The sequence below is a fragment of the Phascolarctos cinereus genome, unplaced genomic scaffold, assembly GCF_003287225.1.
Source record: "Phascolarctos cinereus isolate Bilbo 61053 unplaced genomic scaffold, phaCin_HiC Scaffold_7;HRSCAF=346, whole genome shotgun sequence".
Taxonomy (NCBI): domain Eukaryota; kingdom Metazoa; phylum Chordata; class Mammalia; order Diprotodontia; family Phascolarctidae; genus Phascolarctos; species Phascolarctos cinereus.
Window position 1 is genome coordinate 159,191,905 of NW_027556180.1, and position 13,109 is coordinate 159,205,013.

Below are 13,109 nucleotides of genomic sequence, written 5' to 3' on the forward strand. Positions count from 1 at the left end.
TGTCTCTGTCTCTATCTCTGTCTCTGTCTCTCTCTCTCTCTGTCTGTCTGTCTGTCTGTCTCTCTCTCTTTCTCTCTCTCCTATCTTATCACTCTACAGTCTTCTTGGTAGGCTCATTATCTTCAATATATATCCTTACTGTGAGCATACACCAAAGCTTTATCTGGATTCTCTTTTCTTTCCATATACTTCTCTTGATCACCTCATCAGCTTCCATGTTTATTTAGCACCTCTATGCAGATAATTTCCAGATCTTTATATCTAGCCCCATTCTCTCTTTCCTGAGTTTTGATGCCACATCACCAAACACCTACTGAACATTGTAAACTAGGTATTCAATAGGCATTTTGAAATAAACTTATACAAGATAAGCATTATATTAATTTCCATTCTTTGTTTTGCAAAATTATGGATTTTTTTTAATGCTTAGACAATGACAACTTGGACAGTAAAATGCAATTCTCAAATGCATGATCATGATCTTATATGAAAGGCTTGTTCTTCAACACAATATGTGAAGAAAAAAAATACATTCCTAATGTCAATACTGAGCATTGATATACCATATTAAGATTTATAAAGTTGGTGGAATTGTGAACTGATCCAACTATTTTGGAGAGCCATCTGGAATTATAACCAAAGAGTTGTTAAACTGTCCTACCCTTTGACCCAGCAATACTACTACTAAGTCTATTTCCAAAGATGAGTAGGGAAAAAGGAAAAGAACCAAATGTTCTAAAATATTTAAAGCAGCTCTCTTTGTGGAGACAAAGAACTTGAAATTGCAGGAATGTCTATCAGTTGATGAACAGCTGAACAAGTTTTGGTATATGATTGTGATGTTATACTATTAGACTATAGGAAACGATGAACTCGATGATAGATGTATGAAATAATGAACAATTAAATAGTGAAAATGATGATAAAAATTAAAAAAATGAGGAGCCAAATAAGCATAAATAAAAGAACATTGTATGTAGTAACAGGAAAACATTTCTAAGAACAACTTTGAGTGACTAAGTAATTTCAACTATTGTAAATACCCAAATAAACTACAAAGGACATATGAAGGAATGAAGGAAGATGCTATTTGTATCCAGAGAGAGAAGTGATAAATTAAACTATATGTAGAGTGATCATACACACACACACACACACACATATACATATACACAAACACAAATATATGTTTATGTCTAATGGTACTCATCTCTAGGTTTGAGTGGGGGAGGGAAAAAGGAGAAAAAACAGAAATTTACATAACTTTATTATATATTTAAAAATAATAGCAAGTTGTAGATTTGCAGTTTCCTGTGCATTTAAAAAAATATACTGTGTTACAAGAATGTTTGTTTTATTTCATAAATTAAGAATAAAAATTAAAAATCATTTTAAAATGTTTCATAAAAGGGATTCCATGTACTACCAGTGTGGGAAGAACTTGAGAATTTAGAGGTCTATGAAGAAATGAAAACCAAGTACCAGAGTTAGCAATGTTGATGGTGGCAATTTAGAAAATGAGTATGGATAAGGGGAATGTCATGTAGCCATTGAATTTCCAGTAAGATTGGGGAAAGGCATGGTAGAGAACAGATAACATACTGTTTTGTTTTATTTTGCTTTGCTTTTATTAGATACTTTTCATATAAGGGCTAACTTAACTTTCTTGGCTTCCCTGTATCATTGGTATGTTCTTGTCTCAAGTCATGAACAAGCAAAATCTGAGGCATTTTTAAAATAATAACATTTTTTTTGTAATAACATTTGTATAATCAATCAATGGACAAATTAATGAATCAACAAATAAAAGGAAACTTATTGAATACATTTATAATTATGACAAAATAATTTATGAAAAATATCTTAAATAGTACATTTTATATTCTTAAAATTCATGACATTAGATCCATAAAGTAAATGAAAGCATTATAACTATCTCAATTTTATTATCAATTTTTTGTATCTCGTGACCTCTTCCCAGTAATTTAAAATATTTAATGAAGATCCAGCAGACCTTGAGAGTCATAAACTAAAGATGAATATCATCTTTGGGTTTATTCACTTATAGAAAAAACTATGGACTTTCTTCATTCATTCATAGCACTTACCATATAACCTGTAATAGGATATGTCGTGAAATCAGTAGCTTTGGAGCAGATGCCCGTCTTTCATTCTTATAACAACTGCCTGTATACATCCTGGGGTGCAGATCAGCTAGTAAACTTGAAGTGCATTGAGTAGCAGCTTACTTAACAGATGTTAAGCTGGGTAAATCATTTTCTTTTGAAATCTAGCTCATGGGGGCAGCTAGGTGGTGCAGTGGATAGAGCACAGGCCCTGGATTCAGGAGGACCTGAGTTCAAATCTGGCCACAGACACATAACACTTACTAGCTGTGTGACCATGGGCAAGTCACTTAACCCCCCTGCCTAGCCAAAAAAAAAAAAAAAAGAAGGGAATCTAGCTGAAAGGGAAACTGAGCAGGATAGATCCTCCTCAGTCCCCTGTGTAACCATATCATGACCTAATGGTGTAACTGCCTCATGACCTGACGTAAAGATAAATGGGAGTTAACATGCATGGCCGGGACCATGGAGACTGGCACCAACACACTACGTTACATGGGAAAGCAATGTATCTCAAGGAACATTTCTCTCGAGAAAGGTGTGTAACTGTCCAAGAAATTGATCACTCCGTGGTGACTTACACAACAAACAGGTACTTTTGTTAAAGATGTATGTGTGCCTGGACATGAGCTCACCAAGGATACCTACACAAAACAAAATATCAAGATTGTCTTTCCCTGGTTTACATACATGTAAGAGGGATCATTTGGAAAGGGATTTTTGGAGACTTTGATGTCAGAGATAGGGGCGCCGAATCTCTGTTGTGTTTGGAAGCAGATTGTATGCATGGCATCTGCTGAGATGGAGCTGGACGCCACTCCGTTGGCCTCCCTGACCAGACCTCTTCACTGTTCTCCAGTCTCCTGGGTCTATTAGGTATTTGAGCTCATCTGGTCAGTGAGTGTATATCCTTTCTTTTCTTATTCCTACTTTTCTTTATTTTGATTATTACTTATTATATTGAATGTTTTTCTTATCTTTATATGTGTTTTGATTTAATCATCATTAATCATTGTAAAATAAATGTGATTATTTGCTAAGATTGCACTGAGTAGGTGTCATTATATCTTGAGATCCGAACCTAAATTGAATCTGCACAGTACGTAATCCTTTCCATTACACTAGCCCATGAACAGCCTTGGACTATCCTAAAAAGAAATTATTCCTTAATCCAGAGGAAAGTAGAATTGTTCTCCTTGTGTCACAGCCTGTCTTCTGATATGGAGGATCTGACTACTCTTCAGAGATCTTTGATTTTCAAAACTGGCTTACCTTTAGCCCAGTACCCATGAGGTAGAACCTGAAATTTATAGTCTAACAACTACTAACAAATCGTGGGGCAAATACCCCAGAGAATAGCCACTCCAGTTCAAGATATGTAATGGATCCACAATGCCTAAAACCATAGTTCATGAACTCTTATTGAGTTATAGGTTAGCTTATATAGGTTAGACATAGAGATATAGGTTAACTTATAGGTTAGCTTTTAGGGATATAGAATTTTTTAAAAAAAAATTTGGGTGAGGCAATCGGGGATAAGTAACTTGCTCAGGGTCACACAGCTAGTGAGTATTGTGTATCCGAGGTCACATTTGAAGTCAGGTCCTCCCGACTCCAGGGCTGGTGCTGTACCCACTGTGCCACTTAGCTGCCTGATATAGAAAAAATTAACAATAGAACATTTTCCCTATAAACCTGGACCACACTCTTCCATAAATACAGCATATGTGGAAGAACAAATACATACAGAAAGTCATGTGTAGGGGTACACATGCAAAGAAAATCTACAAGGCACACATGAGGAAAGGAGTTTATGACCTTACATGTGTAAAGGGTCCAGAGTTTACACATGAAAAGACAAAGATAAAGGGAATAAATGAAGCCAGTACTCGTGCTTGAAGGGCATCATAGTGATGATGATTTATATTATTATCCTGTTACTCCTGCTGAGTAACTCTCCATACATCTTGCAGTCTCATCTCTTATATTGTTCAGATGGATTTAACTTCACCAAATTCTGCTAAGAGGATTACATGGCTTAGTCTCCCTTAAAGGAAGAAAAGGCACTGCCATATTCAATTAATTATCTTAAAGCCCATCTACTTTTTACTGCTACTGCTCTTTCAGAAAAGACAGAACCTCTTGCCTTCAACTACTGCATTCCCTCACTCTTGGCTAAAGGGCCTTTCACTTTCTTCTGCTTCTTACTAAACCTTATCCTTTGGCTTTTCCTATGCAAATGTGGGCTGAACAAAACCTGAAAACAGTTTTGAATCACATCCTTATATTAGCATCTCTTTCTAGATACCTACCCAAAGATAGCCAGCAGTGGTAATTTCAAGAATTTAGGCTCACAAAGCTTCAAAGCAGGACAATTTTATTTACATAATAAAAGACACCGGAAGAATTTTCCATCAATTTCCATCAATTACAGAATGCCAAGAGATCTCCCAGTAAGCCAAGTCCAGTAAAGTGTCATTGTTTTATAGTATTACACTATATTTCAGCAAGCAAAGGTACTAAGGATCACTCATCACTCAAGGTCCATTTTTGTCCATGCTAAATTTCTCTTTTGTTGGCAGCTCTTTTATGAACTCTACTTTCCATCTGTATGCCACTGATTCACTGTGGCTCTCTGTCACTCTCTTCAAATGTCATGTGTGTTCTCACATTTACCAGTACTTTGTCTTTAAATGTATCTCTTCTGCAATTATATCGTTCAGCTTATGTTTTACTTCTCCATTCTCTAATATCTAGGTGTCAAATTTGATCAGCCCACTGAGTCTCAGATGTAAAAAAAAAAAAATACTCATGAACTCTTGTCTTTCCGTAACTGTATCTCTCTCTCTCTCTCTCTCTCTCTCTCTCTCTCTCTCTCTCTCTCTCTCTGTCTCTCTCTCTGTCTCTGTCTCTCTCTCTCTGTCTCTCTCTCTTTGTCTTTTTTTCTCTCTCTCTCTGTCTCTGTCTGTCTATCTCTCTGTCTCTCTGTCTTTACCCACTGTGTTACCTAGCTGCCTGATATAGAAAAAATAACAATAGAACATTTTCCCTATAAACCTGGATCACATAAGGGATCTTTCTGTGTCTCTGTGTCTCTCTGTCTGTCTCTCTCTCTATTTCTCTCTTTTTTGGGCAGCATGGCTAGGTTATTCAATTTACATCAGAATACACTCTTCCTGGAAAGGCTTCCAAAAGAAGAGAGTGATGAGTGAACCTGGCTCTTCCCAATGCAGGCACCTATTCTTTAGAGAGGGATGGTAAACATGTCCTGAATATGGATTTTTGAATCACTTTTTTGTTTTCAGTATAGAATAGACCATTTTTGTAATATTTTAGAAGAGTCTCTACTGCTCTCAGACATTTTATATTATAGTATGAAATCATTAGAAGTTTTTGACCTCTTTCATAGAGGTAGTTCCACCCTGCTCTTGAGGGAGAATATGAGAAAAGAAATAGTTCATTTTCTTCTGTGCAAAAATGAATGGTGTGCTCTTATACACTCAAGGGAAGAATCAAGAAAATATGTGTTTATTGTAGAGGGAATTCCTGCTTCAGGTGTAAGTTGGACTAGATGACCTCAAACCCTGAGAGTGTGATTCCACTTTTTTTTAAACTATAAAACTCTTCTGTGATATATTTCAAAGCTAGATTTGTTGCCTTTCTTTACTGAGTACACATATATACAGAATAATACATTATATGTTTGTAGAGATATAAAGCTGGCCTCAAAGCCAAGAAAACTTCAGTTTTAGTACCTCCTCTGGCATATATTGTCTGGGTAAGCCTCATTTGATCTTTCAGTGCTCTAGGCAAATCTTTAGGACTATAAATTGCATATAAATTGTCAGCTTTATTGGTTGAAGAGATTTCCTTACTCAGAGTTTTTTAAACCAATGACATCACAGGTTAGGTCCATTTTCCTATATTATCAGTTATATGTTATTTATAAAATGAAAGATTATGCTATATCAAATGAAGCAAAGGATGACAGATGTGAAAAGTTGATGATCCCACTGTCCTCTGCCCTGGTCAAACCACATCTGGTATTCTGAGTTATTATTGCAGCATCAAATTTTAGAAAAGGCCAAACTGGATTTAAAGATTGGGAGATTATGCCATGGGCAGTCATGAGAAGACAGGACTTGGCAGGAACATGATAGTTCTCTACAAATACTTGAAGGATGATATTAAGGACTGTTAAGTCATCTTGTGAACTTGTCTTTTTGAGTTGCCATATTTTCTACAAATACTGGACCCAGAGTGTGCTCAGGAAGCACTGAATGTGTCAAGGATGAAGCCCTTCCTCTGAACTGACACAATGTGTTGTTTTCATCCCAAGCTGGATTTTCTATGTGTCCTTGGGAGTCAAGACAGATGTTAGACAGTCTGTACCAGGCTTGTGCATTTGGGACCCCACTGAGATAAACACATCCTTCTATTTTCATAGCCTAGCAATTCCCAAGGGAAAATAATATGGCTTTTTTGCCATCATTTTGTTTTTCCCCTTCGGGAGAGGTTTTGCCCTTTTCTCACCCTTACTACACCTTTCATCTTTCCATGCCATGCCCTTTCCTGGCATCTCCTCCTTCTTTTGTCCTGCTGTTATAAAAATGCAAACTTCTATATGGATTATGGACTCTGCTCTGCCTTTGGGTTCCACATGTGTGTTCATTTCTCATGTAATAAACCTAGTTTTTTCATATAAATTTCCAGAAGTCGTGATTTTCTCTTGGCAACTTTCATGAAGAAGAAAGATTGGACAGTCTATTTGACCACAGAGAGTAAATCTTAGGAGAAATGGGTGGATGTTACTGACAGGTAGATTTTGATAAAATATCATAATATTTTAGTTTTAGAAATAGAAGGTGTCTCAGAGGCTGTCAAATATATTTATTTTTCAGATGATAATAGAAGATAGATGAGGTGTGCAAAGACACACAGAGAGTAAATGGCAGAGCTAGTATTCAAACTCTCTTGATACAAGGAAAGTGGTCCTCGCAATGAGAAATACTTCAAAACAGAATGTTGCTTATGGTATGCATGGATCCCCTTATCTAAAGATATTCTAGCAAACAATCAAAGGACATTTGTTGGATATTTTGGATGAAAGATTCTTGTTCTAATAAAAGTCACACTAATTTTCCTTTGAGTTCAATTCTTTTTTTTCTTTTTCTTTCTTTCTTTTTTTTTTTCAGTAAGCAATGGGGTTAAGTGACTTGCCCAGGGTCATACAGCTAGTAAGTATTATGTGTCTGGGGCCAGATTTGAACTCAGGTCCTCCTGAATCCAGGGCCAGTGCTCTAACCACTGCACCGCCTCACTGCCCCATTTGAGGAAAATTCTAACACAGAGACTGAGTGATAAATATAAACATCTATTTTAATACCCAAACTAACTTGTATCTTTCTCCCTCAATTTCTCCTTTATTTTAAAGTCTCCTATTACTGCAGGGGACACTATCTTCCTCACAGTCACTCAGACTAACAACCTGAATATTATCCTTAACTTCTTACTCTGTTATTCCCCTGCCCCCGCCATATTTAATCTCTTATCAAGTCATATTAATTCTACTTGTGTACCGTCTCTCACAAACACAGCTTTTTCTTCTCTGACAATGCCCTTAACCTGATGCAAACTCTTACCATCTCATGCCTGGATTACTGAAAAATAATGAGCATATTGGTCTAACTGACTCAACTCTTTCCACTGCAATCCATCATTCACTGAGATGTCAAATTGATCTTCCCAAGAGGACAGTTGTGACCACATCACCTCTCTATTCATTAAGGTCCAGTGGCTTCTCTGGATTCTCTGGCTTCTATCATCTCTCTCTACCCTCTCACTTTCATCACTTTCTTCAAGACTCAGATAAAATTTGTTCTTCTACAAGTGGCCTTTCATGATCCTTAATTTTAGTGTTTTCAACACGCACACACATCCACATACATACACATAATACATATAAAAATATGTGTGTTTTGTTTTTCTGTAGTCATTTGTATGCTATCATTCCCACTGGGCTGTGAACTACTAGAAAATAAAGCTGTTTTTGTCTTTATTTGTATCCCCAATACTTAGTGAAATTCCTAGCACGTAACAGAAACTTACTATATGCTTGTAGACAATTATAATTTCATCTTGTAGATATTCACTTCACTCAATCTGGCCACAGGGAGCAGCCATAGTCCGAAAAAAAAAAGCTTGGCAGCCAAACTGGTGATGGAGCTCTCCAAATTTAGGCTGGCTGCTCCTTAGATAAAATCCATAAGGTATGTCATCACTGCCTCTCTAGCTGAGTAGGTTCAGCCAGAGCTTGTGCTTTGGTAACATAGGTGTCAAGAACCCTGTTTTTTCTTTATACCTCACTAACGCATTAGAGGATTTTAATGAAAACACATGCATTCATATATATATGCATATGTGTATGTACATATATACACATATTCATATTTTATATGTATATCCACAAAAGACATTCAATCCCAGTGACCTCCCCATATACATTTTTAAATATACAAATGAGAGTCCAATTTATAATTTGAATGCACTTCAAATCTTTGCCTGCTTCTTCCTGTTATAATATGCCACTAAGAACCAGATGTTGCAAATAGTAATACAGCAGTATTTTTTTTAATTTATAAGAGATTTGAGAGATGCTAAACGAGTGAAATAAAAATCCAAACTCTAGGACTTTCATGTGCAGGTGTGTTTGCAGGCCCTCTGTTCAGTATTATTCTGATAATCAAATCCCTTAACTGGTGCACATTGCCATACTGAATAATATCAGGCCAGGAAGTACTGCTTCCAAATGTGTATGTCTTCATAACAATGAACAATGAAAAATTGCTCTGGAACAGTTTTTTACTTGTGAAATCCTGACCCCTGAAAAACTGCCAAGATCAGTAAGACCAATATAACTTAACAAGTGCTAGTAATACCAGCTCAAGATGCTTGAGCAAAGCTGAAGTTTACTAACCCAAATTCCAAAAAAAAAAAAAAAACAAAAACTTAATGAGGAAATGTAAATTGGTTTTTTTGCCTGTCCAAAGTATTTTTCCCTTATCATTAATAGTAGGATATTAGAGTTTATTGCTATGTTGTGCACCTTATTTCATTGAAGATGCTCATAATGATCCTAAGAAATATATAATTTGAGCACCTCTTTTCTCCATTTTATAGATGAGGACATAAAACCTCAGAGAGGTTGACTGACTCACTCTTGATTGCAAAGCTAGTAAGTGGTAGGGTTTATATTAAAGCCCAAGATGTCTGATTCTAAAGGCTTTTTTTCCCCACAAGACCAGAGCAACCTACCATATTCTTACTTCCATAAATTCTCTTATTATTGATAAAAAACATAATGCAGCAATTGATAAGATAAAAAAGGTCATTAAAACAATTCAGATTTTCTTTCCTTAGTTAAGCACATACATGGCAAGAGCAAAGCTTTTCTTTGCAGTTCAAATTGAAAGTAACAGTAGAGAGAATTTCAGATCAGAAAGAGAAGGAAACTGTTGGTATATGATACCGTTCCACTTTTGGAGAGCTCTAATTGTTATGAAATTTTTCATGGCATTGAACCTATTTAAACAGCCATATGTCTTTCTGTTACCCTTTGAGTTGTTTGCAATTTTAATTCTAATTTTGTGGTATAACGTAGATAAAAGTTGAATGATATAAGAAAGAGAATATTAGCAGTTTAAACAATAGACTATTGAGTCAGTGAGCAAGAAACTTAGAACTTATCATTGAAAGCACTATAAAATATTCTAAATCTAATTCAGCCCAGATTTCTCCTACACATATCTAGGTGTGTTTGACCACTGTATGGAGCAACTGTTTAAAAATAATTGTAAGGGGTTGCCTAATGATAAGAAAATGAATACACTGTGTTTTGTCTTTGTTTTCTTATGGATTGGAGGCTGAGCTACAAAAAAGTCAGATTTGCTAATGCCCTACTAAAGTAGGGGATTCTTACCTTATTTATGTGTTGTAGATTCCTTTAGAAGTGAAGTGAAACTTATGGTTCCCTTGTAAAAAATACATTATATTTAAAAAAATATGCTGAAATACAGTTATCAAAATGTGTTTTTATATGCTCACAAACCCCAGATTAAGAACCTCCTGAATTCAAGTAATGAGCTTTGGTATAACGAGTTAAAAAACAAAAGGTGGAGGAAGGGTCAAGAAGGTTCTAGTTCTTTCAGAGCTAGAGGGAATGGAATTACTGAAAAATGCTATCTGAAGTCTTACAAAATACATAAATATGTATAAGTATGTTCCGATAGTTCTCAATCTTTGTTATTGAACCCTATTTTGCAACTGGTCAGCAGAAGTAAAAATAATGGGAATCATGGAGGGAAGTTAAAATGCTGGAGTTCATGGTAATGTTTTCATTAGATTGTGATAACCTTAAGGATATCCCCAACACCACAGTACCTGGAACATTATAGGCACTTACTTAATGTTTATTGATTGGTAAATAAGGAGGAAAACTACGCATAACCTGATTTATACTTTAGGGAAGACCAGATTTCACAGAGTTCAGAAAAATTAAAGATAGGATCCTATAACTTAATTTTCTAGAAGAAATATAATTTCAGAAGGAAAGAAATTCATTCTAATAACAAATAGAGATTGTTCTTATCAGTGGGAAAAATTTGAGCTAAAATGAGTGATGTGAATGCACAAGGAATTTATCCATGCTATATATTTTGTTTTATTTCATTTTTAAGTTTTATTAATCTTTGTAACAAAAGCCTCACAACAAATGTACATTGGCAAGCAAAATGACATCCTACATTGTCATATCTAATGGTGGAAGTCTCATTCTGCATCTTGAATCCATTATCTCTCTTTTAGATAGCGTAGGTCATGATGTGTCTGGAATGACAGTTGCATTGATAAGATAGTTTCAAAATCATTTGTGTTTGTAATGATTTTGTTATATTAATTGTTCACCTGCTTCTGTTTACTTCACTCTATATTAGTTTGTAAAAGTCTTCCCAGGTTTCTTTGAACCCACATTTTTTTCATATATCATAACTTGGTTAACTATTCCCTAGTTGACAGGTACCTCCTTAGTATCCAGGTCTTTGCCCTAAAAAGTGCTGCTAAAATATTTTAGTACAAATGGACACTTTTACTCTTTCTTTGATACCTTTGGGATGTAAAGTTATATTGTAGCTCACAAGCCATAGTGTGTAAATTTGGGGAGCATAATTTCAAGTTTCCATAATGCTTGTATCAACTTAGAACCACTCCTTCCAAAGTCAGTAACTTTTTTTGATTGTTTTTTAATATTTTTTTCTTTTTAAATTTTGAGTTCCAGATTCTTTCCTTCTTACCCCATCCATCTATTGAGCAAAAAGTATTTTATCAATTATACATATGAAATCATATAAAACACTTCTATCTTAGCCATATCACCAAAAAAACTGGAAAAAAACAAGAAAATTATGAATTAGTTTGCACTCAGAATTCACTGATTCTTTCTCCAGAACCATAAAACATTTTTTAAATTGTAAATCTTTTGGAACTGTCTTGGATCATTATATAGATCAGAGTATCCCAGCCTTTCACAGTTGGTCATCCTTACAAGATTGCTGTTACTGTGCACAAAATCTCCTAGTTCTTCTTCCTTCACTTTGGTTGATAGGAAATTATGTCAAAATTGGTGTGCCCAGAACTTCACCAGTATCATATGTCAATTTCATGACAACCTGTTTGTTTGGGCTCTAGATAATGAATCATGCTCTCACACTCTTCCTGTAATCAATGGAGTGAAGTGAGGTTCTGTGCTTCTTCCTATGCTCTTTAGCAAGATTTTAGCAATGTTGTCAGATGCCTTCAGTGAGAATGTACATGGCATCAAGGTCAACCACCACAAGCCAAGACCAAAGTAGAGGGAGAGTTGTTGCATGATTTTTGTTTTTTTATTTCCAATGATTGTTCACTCAATGCAGCCTCTGAAGCTGAGATGCAGCAAAGTATGGAATGATTCTCTGTTGCTTGTACTAATTTTAGCCTAACAATTAACACCAAGAAAATATAGGTACTCTAACAGGCAGGTTCCATACATGGAACCATTCTTTACAGCAAATGGAGAAGTTTTGAATATGGTGGATAAGTTCACTTACCTTAGAAGCATACTTTCCAGGGACGTACACATTGATGATGAGGTTGATACATGCATTGCCATAGCTAGCTCAGTGTTTGGGAATCTCCAGAGGAAGTGTGGGGAAAAAGAGGTATTAGGTTGTCTACAAAACCGAAGGTCTACAGAACTATTGTTCTGTTATTTTTATTCTCAAGACAAATTTTCTCTGGCCTTTTCATCAAGAATGCTTGAATTTTCCCCTCTGAAGGATTATACTCAGTTTTGCTGGGTAGGTGATTCTTGATTGTAATCCTACCTCCTTTGCCCTCTGGAATATCATGTTTCAAACCCTCCAGTCCTTTAATGTAGAAACTGCTAAATTTTGTGTTATCCTGATTATGTTTTCACAATACTTAAATTATTCCTTTCTGGCACTTGGAATATTTTCTCCTTGACCTGGGAGCTCTGGAATTTGGCTATAATAGTCCTGGGGGTTTCCATTTAGGGATCTCTTTCAGGAAGTGATTGGTGGATTCTTTCAATTTCTATTTTACCTTCTGGTTCTGGAATGTCAGGGCAGTTTTCCTTGGTAATTTCTTGAAAGATGATGGCTAGGCTCTTTTTTGATCATGGCTTTCAGTTAGGCCAATAATTTTTAAATCATCTCTCCTGGATCTATTTTCCAGGTCAACTGTTTTTTTTTTTTTCCAATGATATATTTCAAATTCTCTTCTTGATTTTGCATAAAGGCATTAGCTTCCATTAGTTCAATTCCATATATTTTTTAATTACAATGTTTTTATTTAGAAAAAAGGACATTACATGTTTTATTTCATTATTCTTTTGTTACACAAGTATTTTTTTTTCTTTGCTTCTGGACTGTG

At 35.4% G+C, this 13,109-nt stretch overlaps 1 pseudogene; it reads left to right on the forward strand.

Moving 5' to 3' along the window:
- Positions 1–2,575: 2,575 nt before the first annotated feature.
- LOC144454875 (uncharacterized) overlaps positions 2,576–13,109 on the forward strand; it is a 198,212-nt pseudogene continuing 187,678 nt past the window's right edge.